We start from the raw sequence: 15,588 nt of genomic DNA, 5'->3' as shown, positions 1-15,588 counted from the left end.
GCACACAATTTTAATCTGCCAGGAAGTTTCACATTTATCACGCTCTTTGCGAGTTGCTTTCCATTAGAATATTCTAACCGGGGTACTAGCAATAATGGGCAGCCTGGGTGACTGACTAGTGGGATAAGGATATCATGTAGAACAAAGCGGAAATTATATCAAAATGTTAGAAGTAGTCACAATCAAGCTATTGTAAGGTGCTTAAAATGTTACTAAGAAGGCAAAAAGTATGTGGCATGCAAATAGAATAGCTAATTCGCAGGATAAAATCAAAAGCATATATGGTCAGTTGTGAAGGAAGTGTCTGGTCAGCAGCACTAGGTCGACGAAATAAAGTCAGTTCGCAGTAAAAATATTTCCGTTACTGATAAATCAGATATATGTTCAGTATTTAACAATCATTTTCTGAGCATTGCTGGTGAATTAAATAAAAATTTAATTTCTACAGGAAATCATATAACTTTCTTGGCAAATGCCTTTCCGAGATTGATGTCTGAAATACTCCTCTGTGATACATACAAAAGGGAGACTGAGTCAATAAATAAATCACTGAAGACTAAGGACTCTCATGGTTATGATGAAGTGTCTAGCAGAATATTAAAGTACTGTGCTGCATATGTTAGCCCTGTATTAAGCCATATTTGTAATTTTTCCTTTAGGAATGGTCAGTTTCCTGAGACATTAAAGGACTCAGTAGTAAAACCGCTTTATAAAAAAAGGGAGAAAGGGATAATGTAGATAATTTTAGATCTATTTCTGTGCCGTCAGTGTTTGCAAAAGTTATTGAAAAAGCTGTGTATGTAAGGATAATTGATCATTTTATATCACACGATTTGCTATCAAATATACAGTTCGGCTTTAGAAGTCGTTTAACAATTGAAAATGCTATATTCTCTTTTCTCTGTGAGGTACTGAATGGGATAAACAAAAGGTTTCGAACGCTTGGAATATTTTTTGATTCAACTAATGCTTTTGATTGTGTTGATCAGAAAATATTGCTCCAGAAGTTGGATCATTACGGAATACGGGGAGTAGCTCACAATTGGTTCGCCACTTACTTTAGCAACAGGCAGCAAAATGTCATTATTCACAATGTTGATAACGGCTGTGATGTGGGAGCTGAGTGGGGGTACTGTCAAGTGGGGGGGGGGGGGGGAGACCAGTGTTGAGGCGTCTCCTGTTCCTTATTTATATAAATGATACGCCCTCTAGTATTACAGGTAACTCTAAAATATTTCTGTTTGCTGATGGCACTAGCTTGGTAGTAAAGGATGTTGTGTGCAACATTGGCTCGGTTTCAAATAGTGCAGTACATGACCTAAGCTCATGGCTTGTAGAAAATAAACTAACACTAAATCACAGTAAGACTCAGTTTTTACAGTTTCTGACACAATTCAACAAAACCTGACGTTTTAATTTCACAGAACGGGCATATGATTAGTGAAACTGAACAGTTCAAATTTCTAGGTGTTCAGATAGATAGTAAGCTGTCGTGGAAAGCCCACGTTCAGGATCTTGTTCAAAGAATTAATACTGCTATTTTTACTATTCGAACGGTATCAGAAGTAAGTGATCGCTCGACAAGAAAATTAGTCTACTTTGCTTATTTTCATTCGCTTATGTCGTATGGTATTATATTTTGGGGTAACTGTACTCATTATAAAAGGATATTTTTGACGGTTCGGGCAATAAGTGGTGTGACTTCACGAACCTCTTGTCAACCTCTGTTCACGAGTCTGGGTATTTTGACATTGGCCTCTCAATATGTATACTCCTTATTGTCGTTTCTTGTTACCAATATTAGTTTATTCCCAAGAATAAGCAGCTTTCACTCTGTTAATAATCAAACCTGCATTTGGATCGGACTTACTTAACTCTTGCGCAAAAAAAGGTGTGCAATACACTGCTGCATGCATTTTTAATAAGCTGCCACTCGAATTCAAAAATCTTAGCAGTAATCCATGCGCTTTCAAATCGAAACTGAAGAGTTTCCTCATGGGTCACTCCTTCTGTTCTGTCGAGGAGTTCCTTGAAAAATTAAGCTGATTCTTATTGTATTGCTGATAGCGTTTACTTAAACTAATGGACTGACTCTTTTCAGGTTCATGAACATTTATTTTTATCTGCTATTACTTTTATGTTGTAATTTCCTGTACTGACACGTTCCATGACCTTGGAGATATGCTCCTCAATTTGGTCCTACGGAACTTGTTAATAAATAAATAAACCTCACGGACATCCTGCGTACTCATGTATTACCTCTCTGCGACAGTATCGTAGTCCCAGTTTTCCAACTGGACAATGTTCGGCCATACATGGTACGTTTCTCTATGAACTGTCTGCGTGATGTTAAGGTAATTCTGTGGCCAGCAGGATACCCAGATGTTTGTGGGACCACCTCGGACGTCAACTCTGTCCCAGTGCCAGTCTACACGATATTAAGGAGCAGATGCAACAGTTGCGGGTCAGCTTGCCTCAGGAGAGGATATGACAGCTTTGTGACAACCTCCTCATCTAATCAGTGCAAAGCATCTAGAGTAGAGGGGGTACAACATGTTGATAAGTGGCCCCATACTGAAAAGTTCTTTGTAAATCTGACTCGCTTTTTCATCACTGAAATAACCACACAGACCCTCTCAACCCATGAAGTTTCAATGTGTTTCCTCCTCTCCTCGTGAGTGCTTAGCATTTTTTGTCAGGGAGTCTATGTCCTTTGTTGGAAGTAGGCCATCGTCCTGCACAGACACACGTTTCCACAATAATAGTTTTCCCACTTAATGCATGGAAGAATTCTGGTAGTAGTTTTCGGAATTCGAATGGAAATATCATTGCCAATGAAAATTTGACGCCTGGATAACCTAGTGGTTTAGGCAACAGCTCGCGATAAGCAGGAAAGCCATGTTCGAGTGCTTTATGACACAAATTTTCAATTGTTACTTCGTGGCCATAAAAAGATTCTAGTGGAGGACCGGTGTGTAAGAATTAGGGAGAGCTGAGTGGGTACGCGATGTGCCCTGGAAGCTGGAGCAGACGGGTCGAAGGCCGGCGTCCGTGGGAACGCAGCCCGCCCCGTCTGTGGAGTCTGTCGTGACCGTCTTGCCGGCTAACGGTCTGGGAAGCAGGGTCTCAAAACACCGCCACAATCCTCCGGCTGGCGGCTAGTGTGGGAAGGGCTTCTGCAACTGACAGCAAAGATCCTGCTTTGTTTGTACGTTTCAGAAGCAATACCATTTCATCATCTAAGTACATTTCACTTCTACGCATTGGTAATTATAAATTAAAAACGGGGTGACACAGGGGCGCCGGCCGGAGTGGCCGTGCGCTGCTAGGCGCTACAGTCTGGAGCCGAGCGACCGCTACGGTCGCAGGTTCGAATCCTGCCTCGGGCAGGGATGTGTGTGATGTCCTTAGGTTAGTTAGGTTTGATTAGTTCTAACAAGGGAACCTCCCCGTCGCACCCCCCTCAGATTTAGTTATAAGTTGGCACAGTGGATAAGCCTTGAAAAACTGAACACAGATCAATTGAGAAAACAGGAAGAAGTTGTGTAGAACTGTGAAAAAATAAACAAAATATACAAACTGAGTAGTTCAAGGGAAGATAAGCAACAATATAGACGATAGAAACGCAGGAGCGCCGTGGTCTCGTGGTAACGTGAGCAGCTGCGGAACGAAAGGTCCTAGGTTCAAATCTTCCAACAAGTGTAAATTTTAATTTTTTATTTTCAGTTTATGTGACAAACTCTTATGTTTTCATCACTTTTTTGGGAGTGATTATCACATCCACAAGAAAACCTAAATCGGGCAAGGTAGAAGAATCTTTTTACCCATTCGCCAAGTGTATAAGTTAGGTGGGTCGACAACATATTCCTGTCATGTGACGCACATGCCGTCACCAGTGTCGTATAGAATATATCAGATGTGTTTTCCTGTGGAGGAATCGGTTGACCTATGACCTTACGATCAAATGTTTTCTGTTCCCATTGGAGAGACACGTCCTTTCGTCTACTAATCGCACGGTTTTGCAGTGCGGTCGCAAAACACAGACACTAAACTTATTACAGTGAACAGAGATGTCAACGAAAGAACGGACAGATAATAACTATGCAAAAATAAAGAAAGTAAGATTTTCAGTCGAGGGAAGGCTTGAACCAAGGATCTTTCGTTGAGCAGCTGCTCACGCTACCACGGGACCACGGCGCTTCTAAGCACATTTCGTCCATGATGTTGCTTATGTGGCCCATGGACTACTCAGTTTGTATATTTTGCTTATTTTTTCACAGTTCCACACAACTTCTTCCTGTTTCCTCAATTGATCTGTGTTCAGTTTATCAAGGCCTATCCACTGTGCCAACTTATAACTAAATCAATCTGGGGGGGAGGGGGGGTGCGATGGGGAGGTTCCCTTGTAAGTTCTAGGTGACTGATGACCTCAGAAGTTAAGTCGCATAGTGCTCAGAGCTATTTGAACCATTTTTTGACACAGGGGCATTTGAGGAAACTGTATTCCGGAGAAGTGGCAGTGGGATTGCGAACAGCTATAGTAATAATCATAGTGTTATTATTATATCTTTCCTTCTCAGACGTTACGTCTCGTTAAAAATGGAAAGTGACGCGGACCTTGATCAAGCGTGATTTCCTTTTAATTGTACGGTATATGTTACATTGCATTTAGGAACTTTCGGGTAATTCAACATGTACCAATAATTACAGATTTCTGTAGTTGTATATATACGCTTGGATGTAGCTGTATTGCGTTGATGTACTGGTGGATATTGTGTGGTATGACTCCTGTAGTTGAAAGCATAATTGGTATAATGTCAACTTTATCCTGATGCCACATGTCCTTGACTTCCTCAGCCAGTTGGATGTATTTTTCAATTTTTTCTCCTGTTTTCTTTTGTATATTTGTTGTATTGGGTATGGATATTTCGATTAGTTGTGTTAATTTCTTCTTTTTATTGGTGAGTATGATGTCAGGTTTGTTGTGTGGCGTTGTTTTATCTGTTATAATGGTTCTGTTCCAGTATAATTTGTATTCATCATTCTCCAGTACATTTTGTGGTGCATACTTGTGTGTGGGAACATGTTGTTTTATTAGTTTATGTTCTATGGAAAGTTGTTGATGTATTATTTTTGCTACATTGTCGTGTCTTCTGGTGTATTCTGTATTTGCTCTGTATTTGCTAGTATTATACATCCGCTTGTGATGTAATCTACTGTTTCTATTTGTTGTTTGCAAAGTCTGCATTTATCTGTTGTGGTATTGGGGTCTTTAATAATATTCTTGATGTAATATCTGGTGTTTATTGTTTGATCCTGTATTGCAATCATGAATCCTTCCGTCTCACTGTATATATTGCCTTTTCTTAGCCATGTGTTGGATGCGTCTTGATCGATGTGTGGCTGTGGTAGATGATACGGGTGCTTGCCATGTAGTGTTTTCTTTTTCCAATTTACTTTCTTTGTATCTGTTGATGTTATGTGATCTAAAGGGTTGCAGAAGTGGTTATGAAATTGCAGTGGTGTAGCCGATGTATTTATATAAGTGATTGCTTTGTCTATTTTGCTAGTTTCTGCTCGTTCTATAAATAATTTTCTTAAATTGTCTACCTTTCCATAATGTAGGTTTTTTTTATGTCGATAAATCCCCTTCCTTCTTCCTTTCTGCTTAATGTGAACCTTTCTGTTGCTGAATGTATGTGATGTATTATTATTATTATTATTATTATTATTATTACTAGCGGAGAAGCTGACATTGTCCAGGTATTTATTTATAGCTATGCGTCCACGCCCGTACCACGTAGCAGCTGGCCCTGTGTTTAATGTTTATGGCGTCATATCTCCGAAACTATATGTCGTACAATGATATTTTGTAGGTGTATTAAGGATCACATATGGATACTGTCTGCAAAACGTGTTGTGCTTGGAGGTAGTAGCAACGAAGTAAAATTTAAACTGAATGCAGGATGCAGTAGTTTTTCACATATCTCATTGTTTATGACGTTCTGTCTCTGGAACTACGTGTCATGTAATGATATAATTTTGCACTTACATTCAGTGGCTTATGTGCATACTGTTTGTAAAATGTGTCGTGAACACAGTTAGTAGTAAAGAAGAAATATGCTATAACGTGGTGCCTTGTACGGTATGACGTCATACCGTACTTTTACGGCATGAACAGCGAAAATATAGTAAGAGATGAAATTTTTTCCTTTCATCATTTCGTGTCAGCGAGGAAGTCTCGCAAAGGTTTGAAATCACGTGTAAAGTTTGTTACAAGTCACTAAGTGATGTCGCTCTCAAATACGGGATGAATGAAGTCTGGGAGTTGACGCGTCGCCGGGTACGCTTCTTTCCCACTCCCACCCCGTTGCTAGATTGTTAGCTCTTACCTCCACGGCGACTGTCACCGGACAGTAAGGTACACGTACACCAATTTTGGCTGAAATCGGTGCAGTAGTTTTGAGACGATAGTGCAATAAAATGATCCGCAAATACCATGCAGTTTACTTCAGTACATTGTTTCAGCTAGCTCTCACTAAATGTTCCCGTATTTCATTTTATTTCTTTCTCTATCTGGCGTTTTTCGGTGTGTTCCGTCAAATGCTCTATTCGTAAGTCGTTGAACTCTAGAAAAAAATACGTAAATCCTTGTGACTTATCATAAGACGGTCATAATCGCAGTGTACACTGATGTGCGTAAGTTACGGACGAAAGTAACGTTGGCCTGATGGCTTGAACGTACCCTCATACGGCGACAGCTGCGAACGCCCAATGCACGCAGGCACACTGTCGAACATGATCGTTTTGTAGTCTAGGTGTTACGGTGTGGGTCAGCATAATGTTGTCTGCAAAGCTTTGAACAGGGTAAACTCACCGATCAACGTTATTGTGACACTTTACTTCTTCCCCAGGTCCGTCTTTTCACGGGTCTATTTGGCCATGAGTTCATTTTTATGGATGACAACCTCGCGAAATCATGGAACTGCGCAGGTGGAGGAGCTCCTGGAACGAGAGGATATTCGACGAATTGACTGGCTCGCCCGTTTCCCCCGACTTAAATCCCATCGTGCACGTTAGAGATGTATTGGGGAGACGCACTGCAGCTCATCCAGCAGTTAACATCCCGAGAGCAGGACTGGAACGCCCTACCACAAAACACCGTAGCAGCCTCGTGGCCAGCATGGGAGCACGTTGCAGAGCGTGCGTAACTGTCCGTGCTGATCACACAATCTATTAGAGCCATGTCACGCCATTTGTAACGTCCAGTGTTCCGTGAAAAGTCGCCATGGCGTCAGTGTAATTATTGTCCTTGAAAAAAAGTGTCATTTCTGTTCGTCTCATTGCGTATTTATTTCGGATACCTACTATACAGTACTGCCTCTATCTATGTATGTTCCTAGTTCCAATATTATGAAAAGGAAAGTTGGTACTCACCATATAGCGGAGACGCTGAGTCTCAAATAGGCACAGCAGAAAGACTGTCACAAATAAACAAAGCTTTCGGCCATTAAGGCCTTCGTCCACAACACACACACACACACACACACACACACACACACGACCGCAGTCTCAGGCACTGATTTTATGTTCCTAGTTCCATCGAATTATGTTATTTACCAGTGACACATCTGGCGAAAGCTACTTTCGTACTTTAATTTTGCACACCTACACCTACATGATTACTCTGCATTTCACAATTACTCATAAGTGTGTGGCAGTGTGTTAATTAATCTACCTTTAAGCTACTTGTCTGTCATTCCACTCCCGAACAGTGCACGGGAGAAAGGAACACGTAAATCTTTCCGTACAAGCTTTGAGCTGTGATTTCTGTTATTGTACTACGCTGATCATTTCTCCCTATGTAGATGGGCGCTAGCAAAATATTTTCGCACTCTGAGGAGAAAATTAGTGATGCTGTATGACTGCCACCCCAGTTCCTGTATCATATCCGTGGCACTCTCTCCCCTGTTTCCTTAATAATACAAAACGAACTGCCCTTCTTTGAACTTTATCGATGTCCTTCGTCAATCCTATCTGATGCGGATCCCACTTTGCACCGCAAAACTGCAGAAGAGGGCGGACAAACGTAGTGTAAGCGGTCTCTTTAATAAAACTGTTATATTCTTTAAGTGATCTGCCAGTAAATCTTAGTCTTAGGTGTACTTCCCCGCAACATTATCTTTGTGATCGTCCCAATTTAAGTTATTCGTAATTGTAATCCCCATTTATTTTGTTCAGTTTATAGCCTTTAGATCTTGTGATTTATCATCTAACTGAAATTTAGCGTATTGTTTTTAGCAATTTTTTTCGCACTTTTCTTGATGCGGAATCAATTGCCACTTACTGCACCTTGCAGATATCTTTTCTAAATAGAACAGTTACAATTAGACAACCCTCTGCAGATTAATTTAATTTCCTTGGTGGATGGATAGAATAGACGATGTAATACCTCAAGGTATCATTCACTTGTAGACAGGCAACATCGCGTCTCGTGCATGCATGGACACACATCATCACATGTTGCTGCCTCTCGACAAGTAATTGGTACCTGACAGATCTAGGTACAGCGCCGATGCTGTGACCTCACCATCTAAATTACTGCGCAGATGGTTGTAAAACCATAACCGTTTATCAAATAAAATAAAATGCGATTAGAACTGTCTTACGTTTCAACAATCGATTGCTGTATACCTAAGACTGTTTAAAATTGTTTGAATGCATATAACGAGAAAAATGATCGAGGTATGGAGGGCAGTAGATGGGGAGCTGGTGTTGCGTCGTTTCGCCCTTAACTTGTAGTCTCATACGCCAATGTCCAGCCTGTTTTACCGCGGGCTTGGATGTGTGTGGTACGCACCAGCCATATAGCGTACGCTCCTAATTGCTCCCGGAGCGGCAGTCCGGTAGCTGCTGCTGCTTCTATGCTACGCACGGCGCTGGCTGACCTTATGTTTACACGGACGTCAGCGCCCGCCTCCCCCGCCCCCACCCCTTCGTCACAGGTCTCGCGCAACGCCGTCTCGGCCATTTTCCTCGGTTTCCTGGTTGTCGTTCTTTTTCCTCCTCCTGCCCTCGCCTAACTGCTAAGTTTTATTCGCGACACAAAAGCGGCGTAAAGTCGGTCTGCAAGGGCGGGCTTTCAACGATATTGTGCCGATATCGCAATTACTGCCACTCTTTACCCGCGGGCTCAGCAATAAAACTAATGCACGTGCCCAGCAGACGAGCAACTCTGAGCTGCGGACGGAGAAGGTACATACAGCATTCCGAAGCATTTGCTCGTACACCATTCAACACAGTGTGTAGGCAAGAGGGGCTGCTTATGGCGGAATGATAGGATGAGAGCGTGAGACGCTTATGGCAAAGTAGCCTAAAATGACATAGTAGGCCGAAACAACGTAATGACTGTTTCTTTAGTGTGTCAGATGACACGATGGTAATCTTCGGTTTGCTTGAACACTTCTGATGGATAAACTTCCACTTGGCTGCCGTGTAACGTCCTCTGGTTCCATTTGGTGACATGACAAACGTGAAATTTGTGTCATAGAAAACGAAATAAATATTAGTGTCCAAGAAAAAAATTTAAATTGTTTTGTGTTAATTATTTTCCTGTTGGATTTAGTAGCAGGTCTTTCAAATGTTAAGTCGTCGTGTCTGTTGCAATATTTTGATTTATAGTCCACAAGTTTTCGAGATTATGGCCAAAGGTGCCCTGCTCCATCGCACTCTCTGATGATTGTTCAAATGCGGTATTTCTGTTCATGAAAAAAAAATTACGATTGAAAACAGTATCTGGCAAGTAAATAGCCTGCCTCCGTCTTTTTCAAACATTTTCGAGGGTATTGGTGAATAAATTAATACGAATATCATACAGATTGTCACCGAATGAAAGTGACGTGAAATGTACAGTTACTGTCGCTGGAAAAGATGTTATGGTGTGGCTTTAAGTCCCTTTGATTTTTTTTTTCAGATGAGCAATTGTATGTGCGAAGCAGAGCAGCAGATCAGCCACCTCCAATAACAGACCACACTTGAAGCGTCTACAACTCATAACAACAACAACAACGACGACAATAATGTGTGTAGAGACTATTGCTCAAGACCATTGTCCAAAATCTTCGTGGTCATTAGTGAACTGGAGAGGGAGAGCTGGCAAGACAGCAAGAAGTTTATTTAAACAAGCCCTGGAAGAAAAAAAGCTCCAGAAAATAGATGAAGTATTGTGAAATTCCTAACGAGCAGCTGTGAAATGATACATGCTCACGGTTTCATCACAGGATGAACACGGAGCAAGTATAAATATTTTTGATGATGACGTACAGGAGGCGACTTGTTTTTAGTGCTGCGATTTGGTCACGTGGTTAGAAGGAAGGGAAGTGGGTTTGGAATGCACGAACAGTTCAAAGTGGAGCAGTCTGCTCCGTACTTCACTGTTGGCACCACACATGTAAGCTGGGAATGTCCTCCGCATCCGCCCAAATCTTTCCGTCGGATTGCCGCAGACTATACAGTCCACTGTCCAGTGGCGTCGCTCTTGACACCGCCTCAAGCGTCGCTTAGCACAGACTACAGAAATGCGTGGCTGATGGGAAGCTGTAACCTATTCTTTTTAGCTCCCTGCGCGCAGCCATTGTGCTAGCTCGACTGCTCGTAGCGCTTTGGATCTCAGGAGTGATTCCTTCCGCTGATTTCATGCAATTTTTCATATCACCCTACGCGTTGCTTGACGGTCCCTGTCCGTCAGTTCTTGAAGATGTGCCTGGTCTTGGTTGAGATGTGGTCGTTCATTCGCGTTTTCACTTCGCAGTCACATCCCCAATATTCGACTAGGTCAGCTTTAGAAGGGTTGAAGTACCCCTCTTGGATTTGTTACTCAGGTGACTTCCAATGACTAATCTACTTTCGAAGTCACTGAGCTTCCCTGACCGAGCCATTATGCTGTTATTGCTTCTCTCCTTTATTGGCGATACCCCCCTCGTGCCATTTCGGATTACAAAGGGGTGTCCGGATACTTTTAATGGGATGGGTATGCCCGTTTCCCTTAACTGGTTGCCCAGAATGATGATGGTAAGACATATTAGATATCTTGAGGAAACTATTTTTTGTTAAATTCTTTATGTGGCAGGCACTCTTGCAACTTTGGTATTTTAATGTAAAACCGCGTTTTCACAAATATAACTAACCCAGGTCTGTTGCGAAATACAAACGGAATTTTATTATGTCGTTGTTGGCTACATTCCCCAAAGCAGCACAGCACAACAGATCGTTTAATTATTTTAAAGTCCATGGAGGAAGTATTCGTGCCCGTAGCAACTTTCATCCTTCAGTACTGGCATTAAGTTTTTATTCCGAAAGCTGTTATCTGAATCCTTGTTCTTATTTCGTTTGGCGCTGTAAGGAGAACTGAAGACCACTAGTTAGCTTCGTTGTTCTTATCTTCTCAAAACTTCCTCATCGCGTGGGTCTGTAGTCGTTCTATTGCCCATTCATTTTTCCTATACTCGGACAGAGGAAGTAAATCGGCTGTATCCTTTCAAAGCAAACAACTCCCCCTTTCCTGTAAGTGTTTTGGGAAACCACGGAAGCCTAAATCTGGATGACACGCTCTCCTGCGAATACGAGTGCTGCGCCCGACCACCGGGCCACCTCGCTCGGGAGGGTAGAGATAGTCCCAGTGTGAACGCCGACGCCTGCGCTGTCAGGCCCTTAAACGGGTTCCTGGCCACGTACCTTTTCCTGTGCATCATTCTAGAACAATTTAGTACTTTCCCAAAGCACGTAACGTCCACAACATTCGTGACTTTTTTTCTGAAATTCAACGTCTTATTTGAATGAGCAGCGAATCTCCTGATCTAGCAACCATGGAATTTTTCTGAAGTCCCACCACAAAATTATCATTTATTTTTTTTGTTTTATATTATCATAAAGCATTACCTAGTGCCTAGTGTTCTATAGTAGGACGTCGTATTTACACATTCATTCATGTTAAATAGAAACCACGGTAATACTAAATAACAAAGGAAAATATTTCTTCTGCCACTGTTAATACTGCCACCACCGCCATCATTGTTACCACTATTTCTACTACTGTCCCTACCAGCTGTCTTGTCACAACTCCGTTAAAAAGATCTCTGTTATTTGAAAGTTTCTTTTCTTTGCATCAGATATTCCGCAGAGTCACTCGGTACCGTAAATCGGTAGAGGAACGAAGTGTTCCTAGTGATTGCAAAAAAATCGCAAGCTATTCCAGTTTTCAAAAATGGTCATTTAACAGACGCACAGTATTATGGGCCTGTATCTCTGACGTCGGTCTATTTTAGAATTTTGGAACATGTTTTATGCTCGTGTATTATGACATTCCTGGAGACCGGAACATCTCCTCTGTAGGTTCAACATAGGTTTCGAAAATGACTTGGACTGCGAAAACTTAGGTCGCCCTGTTCGTCCACGAGGCCCAAACAGCGGTAGATACCGGCGCCAGGTTGATGGAGCGTTCCTTGACTTCCGGAGGCGTTCGATACACTTCGCACTGCCGCCTAACAAACAAAATACGAGCGTACGGTTTATCAGAGCAGTAGCGTGAGTGGATTGAAGAGTTTCTAGCAGGCGGAACCCCAACATACAACCGAACGAAGAGGAATATTCAGACGTGAAAGTAACTTAGGGCGTACCGCAGCAGACTGTTGTGGGACCTAGCCGGTAGTATCGTGTTATGGTGCTGTAGAACGAGGGCGCGCTGAAAAGTGATGCCTCCGAACTTTTTTTACCCTGTTTTCAGTATCCGTTGAGGTATTTATGCCACGCATATTAGGCAGTCGATTTCCCACTTCGCTGACGCTAGTTGCAACCCTCTGCCGCTATTGGGCTCCGAATTGTAGTGTAACATGCCTGCGTATAATATAACGACGTCAGTGCTTGAAAAAAGCGTGTTGTAATCGAGTTTACAATTCGAAGAGTTCGTCCACACATGAAGCACCCTCTCCTTCAGCAAGACAGTGCCACATCACACACGAGCGCTGCGACATCTGCAGCAATACAGGCTCCATCATAGTCCGTATAGTCCCGCCTTGGTCTCATCCAATTTTCATCTGGTTCCAAAATTTAAAAAACTTCTCCTGGGGCTTTATTATGATAGTGATGGAACGGGGAAGTAGAGGTGAAGTCATGGCTCTGTGAACGGAGTCAAACATTCTACACCGACGATATCAACAAACTGGTCTCTCGTTGGGAGGAATGAGTTCGTCGCCAAAGTGACTATGGTGGGAAATAAATATTTAGAGATGGCGAATAAGTGTATAAAATACTAACAAAGTTCGTGTAATGTTAAAAGTTGTAAGAGGTTGCAAAAAAAAAAAAAAAAAAAAAAAAAAAAAAAAAAAAAAAAAAAAAAAACTTCAGAGGCATTACTTCCCATTAGGCAGAGAAGTCGCAATACCAGAAGGTAGTGGCGCAACACAGGAACACACATTGCGTAGTGGTTGACGGTTGACCCTCAACATAAACAGACGTAATTTATTGAGCATAAACGGGCAGAAGACCACATGAAACGCAGGTAAGGCAGATGGCAGACCAAGGTTATCTGGAAAACTCCTCAAGAAGTCCACGCACGAAGGAGGTAGCTTACAGAACTCTCGTCCGACCGATACTTCAATGTTGGTCATTGTTGTGTGATGCGCACCAGATGTGATTGATAGAGGAAACACAGATCGAAAGAACAGCACGTTTCGTTACAGGTTCATTTAGCAAGCGCGAAAGCGTCACGGTGATAGAAGTAAACCTACTCAAGGCATACACTTCGATTTTGATCGGCTTTGAATATGTTGTAGTGTAGAGCAAAATAAGAGTCACAGATGTTCAGATACATGGCCATACGACCGTTAAGGGGATGAAACACCCCCTTAAAAACGGAGTTTAATATTCCCGAGTGAATACTGTTGAAGCGGTAACACATGTGAAAAGAAAGCGTTCTATGGTTTTTAACGCAATTATTATGTTTCATCCAGATTTTTCGAAAACTTTATTTTTTTCGAAACCCCTTCTCCCCGATTATTTTATTTTTCATTTCGACATTTGACTAACTGCAAAACACATAGCATTGTTAATACCAATTTTAATCATATAAGATGAAGTAGTATTCCAAAAACGCATTTGTCAGAAACAAGTTAGAAATTCCTTGTATAAAAGTTCATTCAGCATTTTTTTATCCTAACAGTTCTGCAGCTTTTACATTGTTGTACACATTTACAATAATGTTACAACAATAATGTACGAACGATTTCAAATACACTATAATATAATCAAATCTGAAAAGGTTGCAACTTGGAAATAAAAAAATACACCATATGTTAAAAAGAAAACATTTCAATTGCATCACAAGATACTTCATATATCATAAAATTAAAAGAAAATATGTGTGCAGAATATATTTATCTGGAGAAGACTTATTACACAACCAGCATTTCAATTGGCATCGAAGTGGACAGATATCGGGCAGGCGTATACACCGATACAAAAATGTTTCTAGCCTATGAGCTTATTTTTGATAAATGCATCTTTGGAATACCACCTCATCATATATGATTGAATATAGTATTAACAATGCAATACGTTTTGCTGTTTGTCAAATCTCGAAATGAAAAACAAAATCGGCGGAGGGGATCTAGGAAAAAGACTTTTTCGACAAATTTGTGTGCCGTAGCCAAAGGCCCTGCTTCCCGTCAGGTCATCAAAGTTAAGCGCTGTCGAGTTTGGCCAGCACTTAGGTGGGTGACCGTCCGGTCTGCCGAGCACTGTTGGCAAGCGGGGTGCACTCAGCCCTTCTGAGATCCGTATCCAGTGACGTCTATGGGCTGAGAGTGACACGGCGGTCGGTCAGTGCCGTTGGGCCTTCAAAGACCGTTCGGACGCAGTTTTTTTAGCGTACGTTAAAACCATACAACTTTTATTTCAAGTTTTTTTATCATTTGTTTTGGACGATATTCGTTCAGAAATATTAAACTCAATTTTTTTCAAGGGGATGTTTCACAGCCTTAACGGCCGTATGGGCATGTCTCTTATTTCCCTCTACGCTGTAACATATTCAAAGCTAATCAAAATCGAAGTGTATCCCTTGATTAGGTTTACTTGTCAGTAATTCCAGTGACAGGCTCTGCAAGAGAGGCGTTCTGCAGTTGTCTTTGGTTTACTCGCACAAAGACCATGAAGGTAAAATCAGAGAGATTAGAGCTCATGCGGAATGACTCTTCTCGCGCACAATTGCACTAACTGGAACAGGAAAGTGGGGCGGAGGGTGAGAGAGTATCGTCCGCCGCAGTATAGATATCGTAATTGTTGTTATTATTATTATTATTATTATTATTATTATTATTATTATTATTATTAATCACCTCTCAATCGCACTAGACCATGCGATTTGCCACCAAGCACTTTCAAGCTTTTGTTTCAGCGTGACTCTTTTTGCCTCCATATTACTTTCCGTCTCTCTTGCTATTTTCGTGGATGTTCCTGCCTAATCAGCTCTCTTATCATTAATTTTGTTGGCTAATATTTTGTATCTTATATTTGCTGTTGCTCTATCCGTGCTTC

At 41.6% G+C, this 15,588-nt stretch overlaps 1 protein-coding gene across 1 annotated transcript in view; it reads left to right on the top strand.

Annotated features, from left to right (window-relative positions):
- The window catches only part of LOC124596732 (mannosyl-oligosaccharide alpha-1,2-mannosidase IA-like), a gene marked incomplete at its 3' end in the record, with an annotated part of 218,361 nt that overhangs the window by 128,684 nt on the left and 74,089 nt on the right, over positions 1-15,588 (top strand). The gene's annotated exons all lie outside the window — the stretch shown is intronic.

The sequence above is a fragment of the Schistocerca americana genome, chromosome 1 (assembly GCF_021461395.2).
Source record: "Schistocerca americana isolate TAMUIC-IGC-003095 chromosome 1, iqSchAmer2.1, whole genome shotgun sequence".
Taxonomy (NCBI): domain Eukaryota; kingdom Metazoa; phylum Arthropoda; class Insecta; order Orthoptera; family Acrididae; genus Schistocerca; species Schistocerca americana.
The sequence above is the reverse complement of the archived record's forward strand: the minus strand, read 5'-3'. Positions and strand labels throughout refer to the sequence as shown.